The sequence below is a fragment of the Acomys russatus genome, chromosome 23 (assembly GCF_903995435.1).
Source record: "Acomys russatus chromosome 23, mAcoRus1.1, whole genome shotgun sequence".
NCBI classification, from domain to species: Eukaryota; Metazoa; Chordata; class Mammalia; order Rodentia; family Muridae; genus Acomys; species Acomys russatus.
Genome location: NC_067159.1, coordinates 33,240,436 through 33,258,027, shown reverse-complemented (window position 1 = coordinate 33,258,027; position 17,592 = coordinate 33,240,436).

Here is a 17,592-nt window from a genome sequence, read left to right as displayed (position 1 = left end):
AGAAAAGTCCCAGAGTGTTGGGGGTCATTCTCATGGGAGCTCAGAAGACCAGGATGCCAGTAGGAATATGGTTATAGAGGAACAATACGGAAAGATGGACGGAAGACAAGATACCATGACTATCCAGTTATCTATGCCAAGGATAGTACCTCACCAGGGTCAGAGTGGCTGTCATTGACAAATCTGACTCAAATGCTGGAGACCGTGTGGAGAGAAAGGAACCCTTAAACATTCGTGGAGGGACAGAAAATTAGTACGACTGCTGTAAATATCAGTTTGGAGGTTTCAAGATCATCCATACCAACACTTGTTATGGCTTAAGGGTAGGTGCTCCCCAAAAGGGCTGAGTTGGAGGCCTGGCACCCAGCATGATACTTTTGAGATTTGAGGCTGTTATGAGATAGGCCTGGTGTAAGGTCTTATCTCAATGGAAAGTATGCCCTTGCAATAAAGAGGCCATGAATGTGAGAAAGATTAAAGAGGGTCCATGAGACAGATTGGAAGCCATAAAGAAAAGGGGAAGAAATGGAGGTGAGTGTGTTATAATCTCAGAAAAATAAGGGCTGGAGAGTGGCTCGGCAGTTTAAGAGCATCAGCAGCTTTCCCAGAGGAACCAGTTTCAGTTCCCAGCACCCACATGCCACTCACAACCATCTGCAACTCCAGTCTCAAAGGATCTAACTCCCTCTTCTGGCCTCTATAAGTATTGCATTACATGATACACAGACATAAGTATAGGGGAAACACTTGTAGACATCAAATAAAAATAAACAATTTTCTTTCTGAAAGTAAAAGATAAAAATATATGTAAAAGGGGGCACATAAAGGGAATTTCTGGACAGACCCTAGCTAGTTCTTGAGTGAGATTTTTAGAGAAGCTTTAGCCAGGCCCCACCAATACACTCTGCTTTCCTGCATCAAAATGCAATTACTTGCTCCCACACATGATCCCATCACTGCAATTCACATTAATGTGACACAGTTGAGAATGCCCTGTCACAACTAAACCAGTGTCAAATCCATTCCCTTGACCTTCCAAAACTTTGAACTAATAAAGCACTTTTATTGATAAGTATCTTTCCTTGGTTATTTCATTATAGTGATAAAAAGATTCCTTAAATATTATGAGGCAATATAAATATTGTATATGATTTTTCTATAATTTTCAGGAAAATATTATTCATCTAAGCAGAAAGAATGGAGTTTTTAATGTGCACTCATCAAAGCATAAGTTAAGCACTTAAGGAGTTATGAGTGACTTCACCAAAAGTCATCAGTGTAGATCATAACTAGAAATGATATCAACACTGTCAACAGGGAAGTAGTATTCAAACTACCTAACACTAGATAGGGGGGAAAATCCAGAAATCAGGGACTTCCCATGGATCCAGGCTGATGAGAGCTGTTTCGGTAGACTGCTGGTACAAGCCAAGTGTAATAGGAGGGTGTGAGGAAGAGAAAAAAATGGCCCATGGAAAATATCAAAGGGCTTGCTTGTCCCAGGAATCTGTTGGATAGAAAAAGGAAAAGTTCTCACTGGGTGTGCTAATGAGAGCTTATAATCTCAACATCTGGGAGGCAGTAGGCTGGAAGGTGGAGGGCAGGGCTCAAATCCACCCTCAGTTCACAGTGAGACCCTATCTCAAGAAATGTAAAACCAAACAAAAGCCCAGAAAGTTCCTGTCCCAAACATGTAATTACTCTTGGATTCCCTCTGCAGCTATCATCACTCACGTTTACTTGCTCCCTTCTTTAAAACAATACTGATTGCCAATGCATGTACTCTCCAGGGCTGACCAAGGCAGACACAGAAGCACAGATGCCATGTGACCTCATTCACATCTGGAAGCACTGACTTCACAGAAGAAGTAGAATAGTGCTCACTGGATGTGGTGGGGGATAGGACCACACATCCTCAATAACAACTAGGAAAAATAAGCTGTGGCATGGTGTACAGACATAAGAGAGGGACTAGAGATAATAATGTACCTTGTATCTCCAAAAGCTAGACGAAAGGTTTCTGACTGTTTTTGTAGGCTTAGGTTTTTCAAAACCTGCTTTATTTAGGGTTCTTAAACACTTCAACCTCCCTTCTAGCCCACTGACCATAGGTAGGAGAGAAAGAAGGTTAATAGGAAAGGGGGTTGTGGACATGTTTAAAATTATTTCCTTGGGGGCGATTCTGCTCTCTGTTGTCAGAATCACAGCAGCCCAGTCCAACAGCAAACCCCAAACAGCAACACAAATCAGTAGCCAGTAGCGGCAGCATGATCCAGGAGAAACGGCAAGGCTCCACCGAATGAGCACAAGTCCGTGGAAGCAGCCAGAAGCAGCAGGAATACCAGAAGTTCTCTGGTGCGGTTCTCTCTACAAAGTGAAGAACAGTTATGCATTGCACAGCATAGCGAAGCAAAAGCATTGTTTCACTGTCTTTGGGGGTCTATTTGTGTCCTTTCTAAGCATCGGGCACCATCTCATGTGTCTGTGTTCAGCAAAACATCATGTGCCCTCTCACAAGACAGCTCAGAGAAAAACATCACAGGACACAACTGAGTTTTTAAGAAACCGGAAACTTCCACTTTAATGTTCTTACCACAAACGTATCCTGGAAGTGGTGGATATTTTAATTGTTCCTAATTAACCATTATATAATATATACATGTATAAAAACAGCATACCCTATGAGCATGTAAAAATCGCATGCCAACAAGAAAAATAAAACTTAAGGAAAAATTTAAAAGTATAAATAACACCCAGTTTCTTTTAGCTAGCCAAATTGTTCCTTCATGTCTGACTCACTTTTCTACAGGACTGACTCCTGGGTTTCTATACTAAACCAGTCAAAGTTTTCCATTGCCATGCATGACACAGTGAGTGCTTCATAGGTGGATGTAGGTCCTATATTGGGCCAAACATAGCAAGAATCCAGAAGATATTTCTATGAATCCTGGGACACACACATCAGTGCTTCCCACTCCTGGGAGAGGCACAATTCATGTCACCTTTCCTGTGAACTGTGCCTGTGGTGTCATGGCACACAGCAGCCACGGCCAGTGTTCTCCCCTAGCCTGGAAAACTGTACCAAGAGAGATGCAACATCTAGAAACTGAAGCCATGGTGTGATCACAAAGACAGGAAGTGTGGGGACACAGCCAGAAGTTAGTAAAGATATAGCGTACGGGGTAAACCTGCGTCCCAGAAAAAAGCCCCAACCAAAGTGCACCTGAGCCTGTTCCACTCCTGCCCTTCTTCAGAAATGCAAATGCATCGAGTCTTTTGCTTACTAACCCTGTCAAGGCTGAGTTTTCTATCATGAGACAGAAACCATTCCTAGTGTACAGCACCCTGCTGGAGGCATTCTGTACAATGGCTTGAGCTCCTTTGGTCTTCTTTATTTCTTTTCTCCAGACAAGCCACCAAAGCTGCTTACATTCTCCAGGAGGTGAAAGGTGAAATTTAATAGGACAGTTTGAGAACTTGCTTTCGCCTGGGCCAAGGAAGACGATAAGGCAAAGTAGAGGCCTTGCTGCTGTGACATCAGAGGGGAGCTAGAGAGGATGCTGTCATCTTCTTGCTCCTTCATGCACAGAGGGCCCTGGGACATTTTCAGATGTGAAGGCACTGCAGGCCTTGCACTCCACACTTCCACCAGAGCAGGCACATATTCACTACCATTTTAGGTATTTCTTAGCTGACTATTAAATAAGCTTTCCCCTTTTTGTCCTGGACATGCACTATTTCTGAGTATTAACTGCACATTCTAAATAGTAGAAAATAGTGTAGGTTAATCTGAAAACAAGCTTCAATCCCCAGCTCCTTTCCCTTACAGGACCATACACAGATGAATCTCTTTGCCAGTGGACAGAATTTACAGGGTATGTCTCAGTTTGCAGAATTCAAAATGAAAGGAAAATACATGTTAAACCAAAAAGAATTTAACAAAAAAGGCAAGTCTCAGACAACAAGTAAGACTCCCTGTGCCACATTCTGGAGGGCATTAGCTTAAATCCCCTCTGCCTAGCTCATGCCTTTAATCATACTTAGTCTAATGTGAGGTTCTCTCCTCATGTGAAAGTTGTTAAGTACATACTAGGTAAAACCAGCCCATGTTGTTTTGATCCTAATATGTCCCAATAGACCAATTTGCAGGGACACAAGACCATATCTGACATAAACTATAGCAATTCCTTCCTTCAAGAAGAAAAATTATATATATATATATATATACATATATATGTATATATACACACACATACATTATATAAATGTATACATATATATGAAGTGTGTTTCTCAGAGGGAAGAGAAACCATTACTTTTATTCCTAGGTTGTGTGTGTGTGTGTGTGTGTGTGTGTGTGTGTGTGTTACCATATTACCCTCCTACTCAACACATATATACATCCATCCATACAAATCCAATACAGAGAATATTTTATTCTGGACACAGGAAAATAATAAAATAATAAAAACATAAAGGATAAGAAAAGCAGGAAATGTGAAATGTCAGTCAAAAAGTTCCAACTATTCAAGCTGTTCTGTCATACAAGCTGGACAGGTTGTTTTCCATCGTTCAGAAATTCAGTTACCAGCTGGACCTGCTAGGAGTCTGCTGCCTATTAGGTAGATCTTGGAAGAAATACCTGGCTATGAGAGCACATACATGAAAGAATGTAATATTGTTGAAAAATGGAAAAAAAAAAACGAGTAACCTGTATATTATCCTTCTGTGGTGGCTTTAATAAGAATGGCCTCTATAGATTCATAGATTTGAACGCTTGGCCACCAGGGAGGGGCACTATTAGGAGGTTCTGGCCTTATTGTAGTAGCTGTGGCCTCAATGGAGGAAGTGTGTCACTGTAGGGTGGGCTTTGAGGTTTCAGATGCCTAAGCCAAGCTTAGTGTGTCTGTCTCTTCCCACTGCCTGTGGACCCAGATGTAGAATGCTCAGCTTCTTCTCTAGCACCGTGCCTGCCTGCGTGCCGCCATGATGACAGTGGACTCAACCTCTGAACTGGAAGCCAGCCCCAATTATGTATTTTCCCTTATAAGAGTCGCCAAGGTCATGGTGTCTCTTCACAGCAATAGAAACTCTTAGTAACACACATCCCTTCAATATCACTTTCTAAGTTACAATAACTTTGGGGGAGTTAGAATGCTTGTTTTGTGCTATACACACTATTTAGCTACTTATTGATGTCTGTTTTGCAAAGAACATTCTTTTATAGAACCTAGGAAACTATATGAGGAGGATTTACTTTTGTTCTGGGCACACTTCCAAATTTATGAATAGATTACTGTAAATTCTATAAAATAAGCTGGTTAATTGTCACAATATTACATAATGAACTGCACTTGCATCCATCTAATTTACAAATGTCTGGGTTAAGACCAACTATTTAAGAGATTGGTTTAAAATGTTATTGATTCCATATTTGTGATAACCCAGGGACTCATTAACATCTTTTAAAGCCAAGGAGAATTGCAAGTAACTTTTACTTTGGAAAAAAAAAATGAACCAGTGAATATTTACTGAATCATCCAAAGAAAATTCTTCATTATCCATTACAAGATTTAACATTAGGATCTGGGAGGTGGCTCAGTGTGGGGAGGGGAAACACTGAAGAAGCATGAGAACCTGGTTTGCCACACCAAGACCGACCCCACCCAAAGCCAGAAATCATAATGCTTGCCTATAGCACCTGTGCTCATGCAAGTGAGCCAAGAGATGGAAACAGCATCACCAGAGGCTCATGCACCAGCTACGCATGGAAAACAACCAAGAGACCTTGGTTCTTGTAAGGTGGAAGGTAGGAGCAGACACCCAAAGCTGTCCTCTGAACTCTACACGCCCCTTGGCATGCACCTTTGTGATCACACATGCAGACCCAGAGAGTTCTGTCTGTCTGTAGTCTGTCTGTCTGTTTGTTTTTTGAAATAGGGTTTCCTCTGTGTAGCCTTAGCTGTCCTGGATTCACTTTGCAGACCAGGCTGGCCTTGAACTCACAGAGATCAGCCTGCCTCTGCCTCCTCACATGATGGGAGGATTAAAGGCATGTGCCACCATGCCTAGCTATACAAAGAGTTTTTTGAAGATTGAACATTAGATGCTGATAATGACACCTTTTAACTTTTAAGAACTTCATAAGAATATTATTATGACACTCAAACATGAAATTCTGCTGCCTTGTACTAGAGATGTTTTCTAGCCCTGGACTTTGAGGCAAACACACTTGGAAGTCTCTTTTAATAGCCAATGGTCTTTAAAATATGAAACAACTTTTATGTGGGAAGAAACCAAATTAATTGCACCCACATGATGTTGAGACACTACATAATGTATGCAAGGGCAATCCAGTCACCTCGACTTACCCTTAATACACCATCAGAGAATAGCTGTGTCATTCCATTGGCATCCTAAGAAGCCAGGATTTTCCATAGTATTCTTTTTTATGTTCTTACTAATTAATAGTTCTAAAAACTATTTAAACTAAAAGTGACAAGTCTGCGCTTTGCAGCATGGTACCTGGATGCCACATTTTCTGGAGGGGCGGTCCCTGATTCTACACATGTTAGAAGATAAAAAGCAAGATACACAGTGCTGTTGGAAGCCTATTTCCCTCCCTGTCGAACAGTCATCATGGTCTGGTCTCCTCTCGAGGCCTTCTTGATGCCACTGGACTGGCACCAGCTGAATTGTGTAAAAAGCACAGGAAACCCACAGCAGACTCTCTGGAAGGTCAAGTGATGCAGTCGAGGTCACTGATTTTGTACACATTTAATCATTTTTGTGTGCATTTTAATAATTTAAGAATGGCTTTAAATATAAACTTTTTTTAAAACTATGATAAGTATACAAGTCATAGCCAAAACCGCTTCTCAAAATCTGTTACAAAATAGCTTGAGTCCACAGGCCTTCTTTCATTCACTTCAACTTAGCATTCGTTGGCCCCAAAAGGAAGATTTAAAATATGACACACATTCATTTCTATCATGTGATGTAAAACGTGAAAGGAACTGAAGAGTCTGGATGCTGCAAATGGCAGGAGGAGAATGGTCACTGACTACTGAGCCAAATAAAACCTGACCTTTTCGTTCTGTTGCATACAGTTGCTTTCCAGATCTCTGAAGCTCATTGGTGGGGTTTAAGGTAAAGTTAATGCTTTTCAGGTTTGCATATTACATTCTTAAATCTTGAAGTTTGTAAAGTCAAAAAACTCAAGACTATGGCCTCAGGTACCCTCCATGGATAGAGTCCCCCAAAGTGAAAACATGATTTAATTTGAGCAGCAGCCTATCGACTGGGTGTCACACTTTAAGCCTTCCACTTGAAAAATGCATTTACCAGGCGTATGCTATAAACTATGCATAGCTATGTGCCTGTGGAGGCAAGAGATCTATGAGAAAGTGTGCTTTGCACAAGATAGCTTAAAGGAAAATATGTGCATCCATGACAGTTTTGACAAAGCTGTTTTGACACAGCTGTGCAAGGAAGCAGCTGTGTCATACAGGGGGCTTTAAACAGAGTCCCCAAAACAAACTGTCAGAGTTTCAGCTGTTTCTGGTAACAAGTAATGTGCGAAACAGACATCATTTTCCCATTTTCAAGCCTCCGCACAGCCTTGGACCTCACCATTTGTAGTCCTCCATCCCCTGGGATAGCAAAGCTGGGACTAAGTGGGGGTCCAGAATGAGGCTGTCTCAGGGATGAGTTGAGAATGAGGGATGGGGTGAGAGGAGGCATCATCTGGCAGACATGCTGTGCATGACTAGAAGTTATATGTTTTCCACACTTACTCATCTCCAAGAGGGCCATCCAGCATCCTTCACAAAGTGCCTGCTTAGTCTCTTGAGAGTTCGCTTGCATCCTAAGCATTCTGTGCAGTGGACAGCAGACCCACTCCTTTGCATTCATGAGTAAACAGGGTCAAGTAAGGATGCCACTTTGTCTGTTTTGCATTTGAAACCTAGAGAACTAGCCAGTGGACACCTCTGATCTTGGAGGGTTACCTAATTATGAAAACTTAATTTAGCTGGATGTCTGTGTTATATCAAAATGGAGAAGCATAATTGAGTGGTATGATTCCCCACATGGAAATGTTAGTGCTATTTGCTAACAGTTTTCTCAAATCTCAGCATTTCTTTTATTTACAGCAGAAATGCATACTTAGAGAATTTCCAGGTTTTGGTCAAATAAAAATGGAGAAGCAACATTTGGGACGTCTGCGGTAGTCATTGTAATACTACAAGGAGTGTGGTGAGTGCAAGGGCCCATTTACAGCATACTACGCTAGAAACCCTACAGGAGCTCATCTGCCTGGGGGAATACCTGCCACTCATCCTGTAGAGTTCCTTTAGCAAAAGGAAGGCATGGCTTTCCTTCTTACAGGCCAGTCTCTTATCTGTGTAGGATTCAATTGCTTTATTGATGTCTACCAGGAGGGGAATCAATAAATTATGGCCTTCTCCTACAGAACCTTCTGGTAATTGACATTAGTACTAAATTAATGCATACACTTGATTTTGTTAATGACCTAATAAAAGCACTGAAGTGAGCCAGGGATGCCTACCTAGCTTTCGTATCTACAAAATGTATCTTTGAGCTACTGTGTAAGTCAACATGTGTGTCCATGGCTCTGTGTGGAAGATGGTTATTCTAAATGACAGACGCCATTAGTTTTTGAGGAGCTCTTGTGTACATCTGGATTCAATGTTTTTATGATCTCTGGATGCCAGTGAATGTGTGCAAATGTGCTTGTGTTTTCATAAAATGCATAACTACCCCCCAAACACACCACTGTGGGTTCATACATGTATGTGTGCATGCACACATGAGTGTGCATGTGTGTACCCATTATGTTGAAGATAAACTCTTACATTAAAGGACATACATAGGATGAAATTGAAACATTAAGAGACAATGTATAATCTTATGAAATTAGAATTTTTCTTTCAAATTCTGAGTTGTAAGCTATAGAAATCAACGGTGTGATTACTCTGTTAGATTATTGCAAAGCATTGTCATACTGCATGGGTCTGTCCAGATCATAAATATTTACCACTTAAGTAAATATCTGTGAGCCCTTCCTAAATTCCAGACACCTTCCAATAATAAAGATAGAACAGTGAAGAAGATGGCCTAGTCCACAGCCTTGAGAAGATTGTGGTTTATCAAAGGTAGACAAAGTAGGTAAACAAAAAATTACATAATTTTAGATAACTATCATTTCTGAAGAAAATACAATAAAGTAAGAAAATTCAGGGTGTAATTGGGTAGGAATAAAGTAATGGTTCTCAGCCTTCCTAATGCTGCGAGACTTTAATACAGTTCCTCATGTTGTGGTGACTCCCTCCTCCAGCCATATAATTATTCCATCGCTACTGCATAACTATAATTTTGCTACCATTATCAACCATAATATAAACATCTGATACGCAGGATGTCTGATATGCAATCCCTGTGAGAGGCACGACCCAGGGGTTGGTAACCACTGGAATAAATGTAGCAAAGAAGTTAGACATGCGCATGTGCAAGAAAGGTGCTAGGTAAAGAGGAAAGAAAATAAAAGGTTTTATGTGAGATGTGCATGTGTCATTAAGAATCAGCAGGACAGGTATGATACAGGAAAGGAGGAGAAGAAGACATTAATAATAACAGAGTAGGTGAATTATGGAGGAAAAAAATGAATGCTGGTCTCTCAAGACAGGGAGAAGAGAATAACCAAGGAGGAGGGGGGCCAGATAGCACCATGGAAGTCCAGAGGAAGAGGTTCCCAAATGGAAGAAGAATCCACTGCACAAGCAAGTCTGAGAAACATAGTAGAACAGGAACTGAGACTTAACCACTGGGTCTGACTCCTGAGTTCTCTAACCCAGATGGAACTCCTTTCAAAAGTTTTCACTTTGGTTTTTGTCACTATAGTTTTCCAACCTTCCCTCCCATAGTCTTTCTCTGCACAGACATGGAATGGTATTTGGTGAGATACTCAGTCCCTGGAAACATATTTATTCCACTCACTGGGACTAATAACCCATGAGGAAAACTGTTGTCTCTTAGATGGTGACTAATCATTTCTTCAATGAGGAGGTAGAACCAGTCATGGAACTCACTGGCACAGTGTTGGCCCGGCATACAGGAAGCCTGTGGCTCAATTCCCCAGCACCATGTAAACCAGATATGCCTGCATTACCAGAGCATGCCTGTAATCCCAGCACATTGAAGATGGAGGCAGGATTGTACGAAGGTCAAGGTCATCCTCAGCTACACAAGATCAAGCCCCACCTGTAATAGGTGAAGCGTACCCTCCAAAACCAACCAATAGACAGATGGACAGAAAAGGAGGGAGAAAAGGAGGCACACAATAAACTTCCTGTCTAAACAAAAGTCTGGGAAATGGTTGAATAGGAAATGTATCTTTTTTTTTAAAAAGACCTGAATGGATATGAAGCAAACAAACAAAAATTTAAAAGTAAATAAAATAAAATGTCACAACATCGTTGCTATGTGCCAAAGGCCATGCTGGGTGTTAAGGCTGGAGAGAAGGTCATGGTAGTGGATGGGGGGGAGGGGCTACTGTCTTTTACCTGGTTGTATAATGGAAGGCACCTGAAGTGGCATCTGAAGAGAGGGCCCTAAGCTAACCATCTGGATTCATTGCACTAAATATGAGTTAGAGCATGAAGTGTCCTTCCTCATCCCTTTTGATTAATTTTGGTTTACTTACCAGGAAAGTGGGTTAGAGGGAAGGACATCCTATTGGGACTTTAGGTGAGAGAAGCATGGGAGAATGGGGAAATAGAAGGATCCAGAGGGTCCTGGAAACCTACAAGAAGAACATTATGACGGGCAGATCTGGGTCCTGGGGTCCTTCCTGCTCAAACTATGGCACCAGCAAAGGAAAATATAGGCAGTAAATTTTGAACCCCTTCCCAGACCTAGTCGATGGACAGGACATTCTTCACCATTGAGTGGTGAGTGAGGTCTGACTTTCATACAAACTCTGGGGTCCCATTTCTGACCACGTCCCCTTGATGGAAAGGCCTGGTGGCACTCAGAGGAAGGATAACAGGTCACCAAGAAGAGACTCGATATCCTATGAGCATATACAGGGGGAAGACGTCCCTCTCAGTCACAGACATAGGGGAGGGGAGTAGGGGGGAAGCGGGAGGGAGGAAGGAGTGGGAGGATACAAGGTATGGGATAACCATTGAGATGTACTATGAATAAATTAATAAAATAAATAAATATGCGATAGAGGCCCTGTGAGTCTGTCGTCATTCAAGTCCTTGTCGTTGTAATTCCACAAGTCAACAAGCTTGATTCCAGTCACCGCCAAAGCCAGATCGAAAATTAAATGACAAAGTTGGAAGTGCGGCTTCAAGTTCGGTGGCATCAAGGAGAGGGTTGATAGTTACTTCGCATTGTTTATTCATGGAACACCACAACAAGGAGGATACAGTGAAAGCCTGCCTAGCTCCCTGCATTGGCCCATATGCTGATAGGATTTTATTCTCTTGTTCACATGCACCTAGTGTCATCGTGCGTTGGAAAACTAACTCTAGATTTTCTCTTTTCAAACATTCATAACTCGTCTGACCCTAGAGGGGAAATCCTCACACACTCTGTTAGGGCGAGGGCCATGTGATTCTCATCATCCTTAATACGAATCACACTTCTGAAACCCTGAATAAAGCTTCAGCAATTTAGGTAGTCATGTTTCCGTAGCCAACTCCATTGTTTTCAATTTCCTTCCGGAGTTTGTGTCCACCATTAAAATCTTGTAACGTATTTATGGTGTGTGCCAGTGAACGAGATGATATGTGCAGCTTCCCGTTCTTTTTCCTTTGGTGTGCGGATGGAGTACCTATCTTCAGCATCCTGATAACTCACATTTGGCAGATGAAGTGTATACCATGTACCAATAAGTTTATTTGGACTAACCTGGTTCAGGTTTATGAACCCACATGACTCACTTGTGTCTAATTCTTTTCACGTAATGTCAGAATTCATCGTGCATTTTTACATTATAATGACTGTACTTTTGAAATCTGAGCATTGAGAAATGTGCACAATTGTGCATAATTGCTGGCAAATCTCTATTAACAAACTTACATGCCCTGAACTATAAGAATAGCTTTCTGTGTGTCACTGTTAAGACATCTGAAATATTACATATTTTGTGTGAGACATACCAAGGCAAGGCTTAACGCACCATGAATTTGTGGAATCATGACACTAACTGTGGCCTCTCCAGAAAACCCCAACTGTGGCAAACTATAATAGAACAACAGCAACCACCACCAAAATGCAATCTCCAGAATGAGAAAAATAAGTTAAACTGCATATCAAGCAGTTGGAAAGGCAACTCAGTGACTAAGCCTGGGGTTCAGTTCCCAGAACCCATTTTAGAGGCTCACAACCACCAGATTATTTGATGTCTTCTTCTGGGCTCCATTTAGGTGCTTACACTCACATGTGCAATTACTCACACACAGACACACTCATATATACATTAATAAAACTAAAACAAATCTTTAAACTGCAGTTGGCTTCTTAGTACCTGCATGAACTTAAGCAACCTAAGTAGTTTCTGGTGTCCCTAGCTAATCCTTCTAATTTTAGGATAAAGGTTTTATATAGTAGCATAGCATAATATTTGATACACTCTGTAACACTGATAGGTGATTGCTGGGCTACACACTGTAGACTGTTTCTATATATCTGTGCTTACAGGATAAAATTATAAGCACAATCCCATAAAGTACATTGGGTAGTAAAGAGAACAAATTCCATTAAAGTGACTCAGGTAAATCCAAGAACTCTGGGCTCTTGTACTTACTAGCCACGCAGCCATGATAAGTTATTTCATTTCCCCAATATTTTTCTCCTCCTATGAAAAATGAGACAAGTCATGGTTGTGTACTTTTCTCCTTCAGCCACATACAAAGTAAATCCTATGAGGTAGAGTTAAAGCTTCTGGCTAGGCATCAGCTCAACTTCTCCATGTTCCTGCAAGATACAATGGTGCAACAGTAAGAAAGATGTTATGGGAGTAACTGAGCACTCTTTTTACTGGATTTAAGGCCTACTCCATGAGCCGGAACACAACCTGACACTGCTAAAATAGCCAAGAATATGAGACTAAATAGGTCATGGCAAGAAACTTGTGCTATTATTCTGCTAAAGTAATATAGAAATCAAATAATTCCTAATGACATATTGCTGAGTCCATAGAGCAGAGTGAGTCATGTGCAACCTTCACCAGCGAAGCTTCTTCTTGCAGTAGATAGGAATTAACACAGAGACCCACAACTGGACAATATACAGAGAGTAAGAGACTTTGGAGGACTCAGTCCTAAATGGGATCCCTTCATCAAACTCCTCCCCTCAAGGCTCAGGGCTCTATGTAAAAGAAGAGGCAGAAAGATTGTAAGAATCAGGATGATGGATGGTTACAAGGAAACAGTGTCTTCCAGACATTGTGAAAACATAGGTAAGACCTGCATCAAATTCAAACCAGACAAAATTCCATCATGGAAAACAGGAAGTGGACATCAAGTCCCACCCCTAGCCAAGAAGCTATGTGCAGATATTCCTGTTGGGAAAGAGGAAATCGTTTTCCTCAATGGATTGTCACTGTGTGTATCAATCACACTCCAGGGAAGGCCCCATGCTCAGGAGTAGGTGGTCAACACCAAACGAACTCTGTGCTTTGTTTTGTTTTGTGGGATTTTGTTTCATTTTGTTTTGTTTTGATATTTCTTTGTCTATTGAGTTTTTTGTTTATCTTGATTTTAATTTTTAAATGTTTGTTAAGAGAAAGAATGCGAAGTTGGGTGGTGGGTAGAATCTGGGAGGAGCTGGGGAAGGGGAACCATGATCAAAAAATTTTAAATAAAAATGAGACAAAAGTAATAATAATTGTATTTATCAAATTTTCAACACAACTCCTGGCACACAGTGAAACTATATATATTTATTATAATCATAATTGTAATTTTATTTTACAGATGAAGTAATTGGGTTCAATAAATTATTTGTTCAAGATTGAACAATTGCTAAAAGTCTGAGCTATAGTTGTAATTCAGGCTTACCCTGAAATATAGTTGTAAATCAGGCTTACCTTGAAATATAGTTGTAAATCAGGCTTACCTTGAAATATAGTTGTAAATCAGGCTTACCTTGAAATATAGTTGTAAATCAGGCTTACTGCTGAAATACACGTTTTATAGGTGTTAGTTTCTTTCTCCCTCCACTTCTCTTTACTCCAGGCTAGTTGGACTCCTGGGTGATGGGCGATACAAGCAGCATCTCAGAGGTGGGCTTCTATCACTGGTCCAGTCAGAAGCCAGCTTCCACCAGCATCACTACACACCACATCCCACCTACACCTTAAACTGAACTCTCTGGAACATTCCAGGGGACAATGCAGAGAGCTGAAAGAGGTGAAGGGCTTTGCCAAGCCCTTCATTTCCTGTATTTACTGCAACCATCAGTTAGTGGAAAGAAGCAGCAGGCACCATGGCCAAGAGCACTAGAGCACACATTCAATAGATGTCATGATACACGGTGTAGACCTACACACTATAACCTCTCATTTTCCTCCTTCTCAGCCACTTTTACTGCGTTTTCCTAAAGGCTAGGCTACCATTTGATGCTGTCATCTCACTAGTTGGCATGTCGAAGACATTACTGTACTCCATGTTCAATGTAGCACTATTCACAATACCCAAAATATAGAAACAACTCCAGTGTCCACTCACAGGTGAATAGACGAAGACATGCCATGCATATACACAACGAACTATCATACAACCATTACTAGGGATGAGCTCCTATCACTCAAATCAATTGGAGAATAATATGTAAATGAATAAAGAGAAACATAAAGATAAATAAATCTCATTAACATAGGGAACTTTAAAAAGGATTCTCACAGAAGTTGAGATGAGAATAGTACTCACCAGAGGCTAGGGAGGGTGGGGGGAAGGGGTATGATAAAAGGTTAGTCAGTAGGTACGAAGCTACAATTAGGAGAAAGTTATCAGGGATAAACCATAGATAATGTTGATTTGCCATATATTTCAAAAGGGCTGAAAAAGGACCGAAGAGATGGCTCAGTGGTTAGGCTCAGTGACTGCTCTTCCAGAGAACCTGGGTTCAAATCCCACATCCATGTAGTATCTCACAACCATTCACAGCTTCAGTCCCAGGGAATCCAACGTCCTTTTTTTTTTTTTTTTGCCTCTGAGGGCATAGCACACACACACATGATGTACATACATATATACAAGAAAAACACCAATACACATTAAAAAGTAATGGTAAGAATTTTTAATGTTTCTGCCACAAAAAATATGATAAATACTTGAATATATATCTACACTGGCTCTGATTTGAATATTACACTATATGAACACTTATCAAAACATCATGCAAATATGACTAATACAACTTTACAACTTTTTCAAAGTATTATTTAAGGCACAGCTAATCTACCTTTTTCTCATTCCCCTTTGTATCCTTTTCATTCACACAAAGATTACCTCCTTCATAATATTGTAAAATGGAGAAAATGGCCTCACTAGGCCAACTCAAGACTCAGCTTGGTTGAGGACCACACTCCCTTCTTAGGATGCAAGTAGGAAAAGGCAGTATTTCTTTGGCCAGACTTATTTGAATCTTAATAGTCCTTCTAGTAAAAATCTCAAGGTAAATATTCTCTATTGCTAATTCAACATAAAGTTAAAATTGAGGACATCCTACTGGGACTCTAGGTAAGAGAAATATGGAAGACGGGGAAATAGAAGGACCCAAAGAGTCCTAGAAATCTACAAGAAGAACATCGTGATGAATGGATCGGGGGCCCAGGGGAGTCTGCTCAAACTATTGCACTAACCAAGGACAATACAAGTAGTAAACATTGAACCCCTACTCTGATCTACCCAATGGACAGGACATTCTCCACAGTTATGTGGAGAGCAGGGACTGACTCCGGCATGAACTCTGGTACCCTATATTTGACCACCTCCCCTTGGTGGGGAGGCCTGATGGCACTCAAAGAAAGAATAAACAGGCTACCAAGATGAGACTTGATAGCCTATAGCCATATAGTGGGGGAGGAGGCCCCCCTCGGTCTTTGGGGAGGGGAATAGGGTGAAAGCAGGAGGGAGGGAGGAATAGAAGGATACAAGTGATGGGATAACAATTTAGTTATAATCTGAATAAATTAATTAAATAATAAAAAAAATTTTTAAATAAAAATGAATAAATAAAATTGATGGCACGGTTCTCAGATTCTTTCTTGAGGCCTCCTACCACCACATCCATTATTAATAGAGATTACTAACATTGGCTATTAATTATCATTAGCTATTAATCCTGATACTAAACTTCAGTTGGGTTCTTTAACATATTTGCTTATTTATTTGCTTAAAGACAGAGAGGGAGAGCACATGCATGAGTGGGATCAGCCTGGCATGCATGTGGAAGTCAGAGGACAGCTTGCAAAAATGGCTCCTCTTCCTCTACTGTGTGGACCAAAGGGATGAAACACAAGGCAACAAGCTTTACAGCAAGCATGTCTCCCTGCTGAGCCGTCTCTCTCACTGGCCCCTCCCTATGCTACTATGTTAATACACTACAGTAATGCTAACTAGTCTTGAGACATCTCCCTCCTCCAATGTGACGGCGTATGATTTTCATTGGTACTATATGGGACTTTCTATTTAAACTTGAGCTCAGAAATATCTGGGGGGAAAAAAAAGTCCCGGGTACAATCCTTAGCATGTCCAGCAGACTGGGGGACTAATGGAGTCCTCGTAGCAATAAACTTTTCTAAATTTCTGTAATAAAAAAAAAAGGAATTGTATCAGATGACCCTCCCCCCTACACAAAAGGCCTTTACAATCTACTACCTTTATACACCAAAAGTGCCTAAATTTTCTTGAGAAATTTCTCCTCAAAATTAAAATTTGAAAGTTGGCTCTGAGTTTGTACAATCCTCAGAAGCCCACATTTTCTAAGCAGGGTCTTCTTGTGTATTAAAAGCCATGCTTCCTGATCAATACCACAGGCCTCCCTGTTACACGCATTCTCAATTATGTGCAAGCCATGTGGATGGGCGGGTCCCCGGCAAAAAGCAGATGAACACCAAATGAAAAGCCAGGACTTCATTCACACTACGTTTGTCAACATAACTTTTTTTTTCTTTTCAAATGGAAAGTTCCATTGGAAACTCAAAGTTCTCTTTGCCAACTTGAGAGGGACAAAACAAGTTCAAAGAGAATTTCCAACTTTTACAAAGGTTATTGTGAACAATGGGAGTTTTTCATATTATTTTAAAAATATTGTCGGCACTGCCCCTTGAAACAAGTTAAAAGGCAAACTAAGCCGAAATGTGACCCTTGTAAGCACTATGCTTAGGCCAAGATCCCAGAAGATACCGTCTCAAGACACAATTCTGCTGCCTCCTTTCAAGTCGGATGAATTCTTTTAACTCCCATCCAGTGTGGCGCTCCACTGAGTACCTGGAAACTGAGTCAACTACAGTAGGCAGCTTCCCAGGACTTTCAAGGAGAACCCGACAGATTA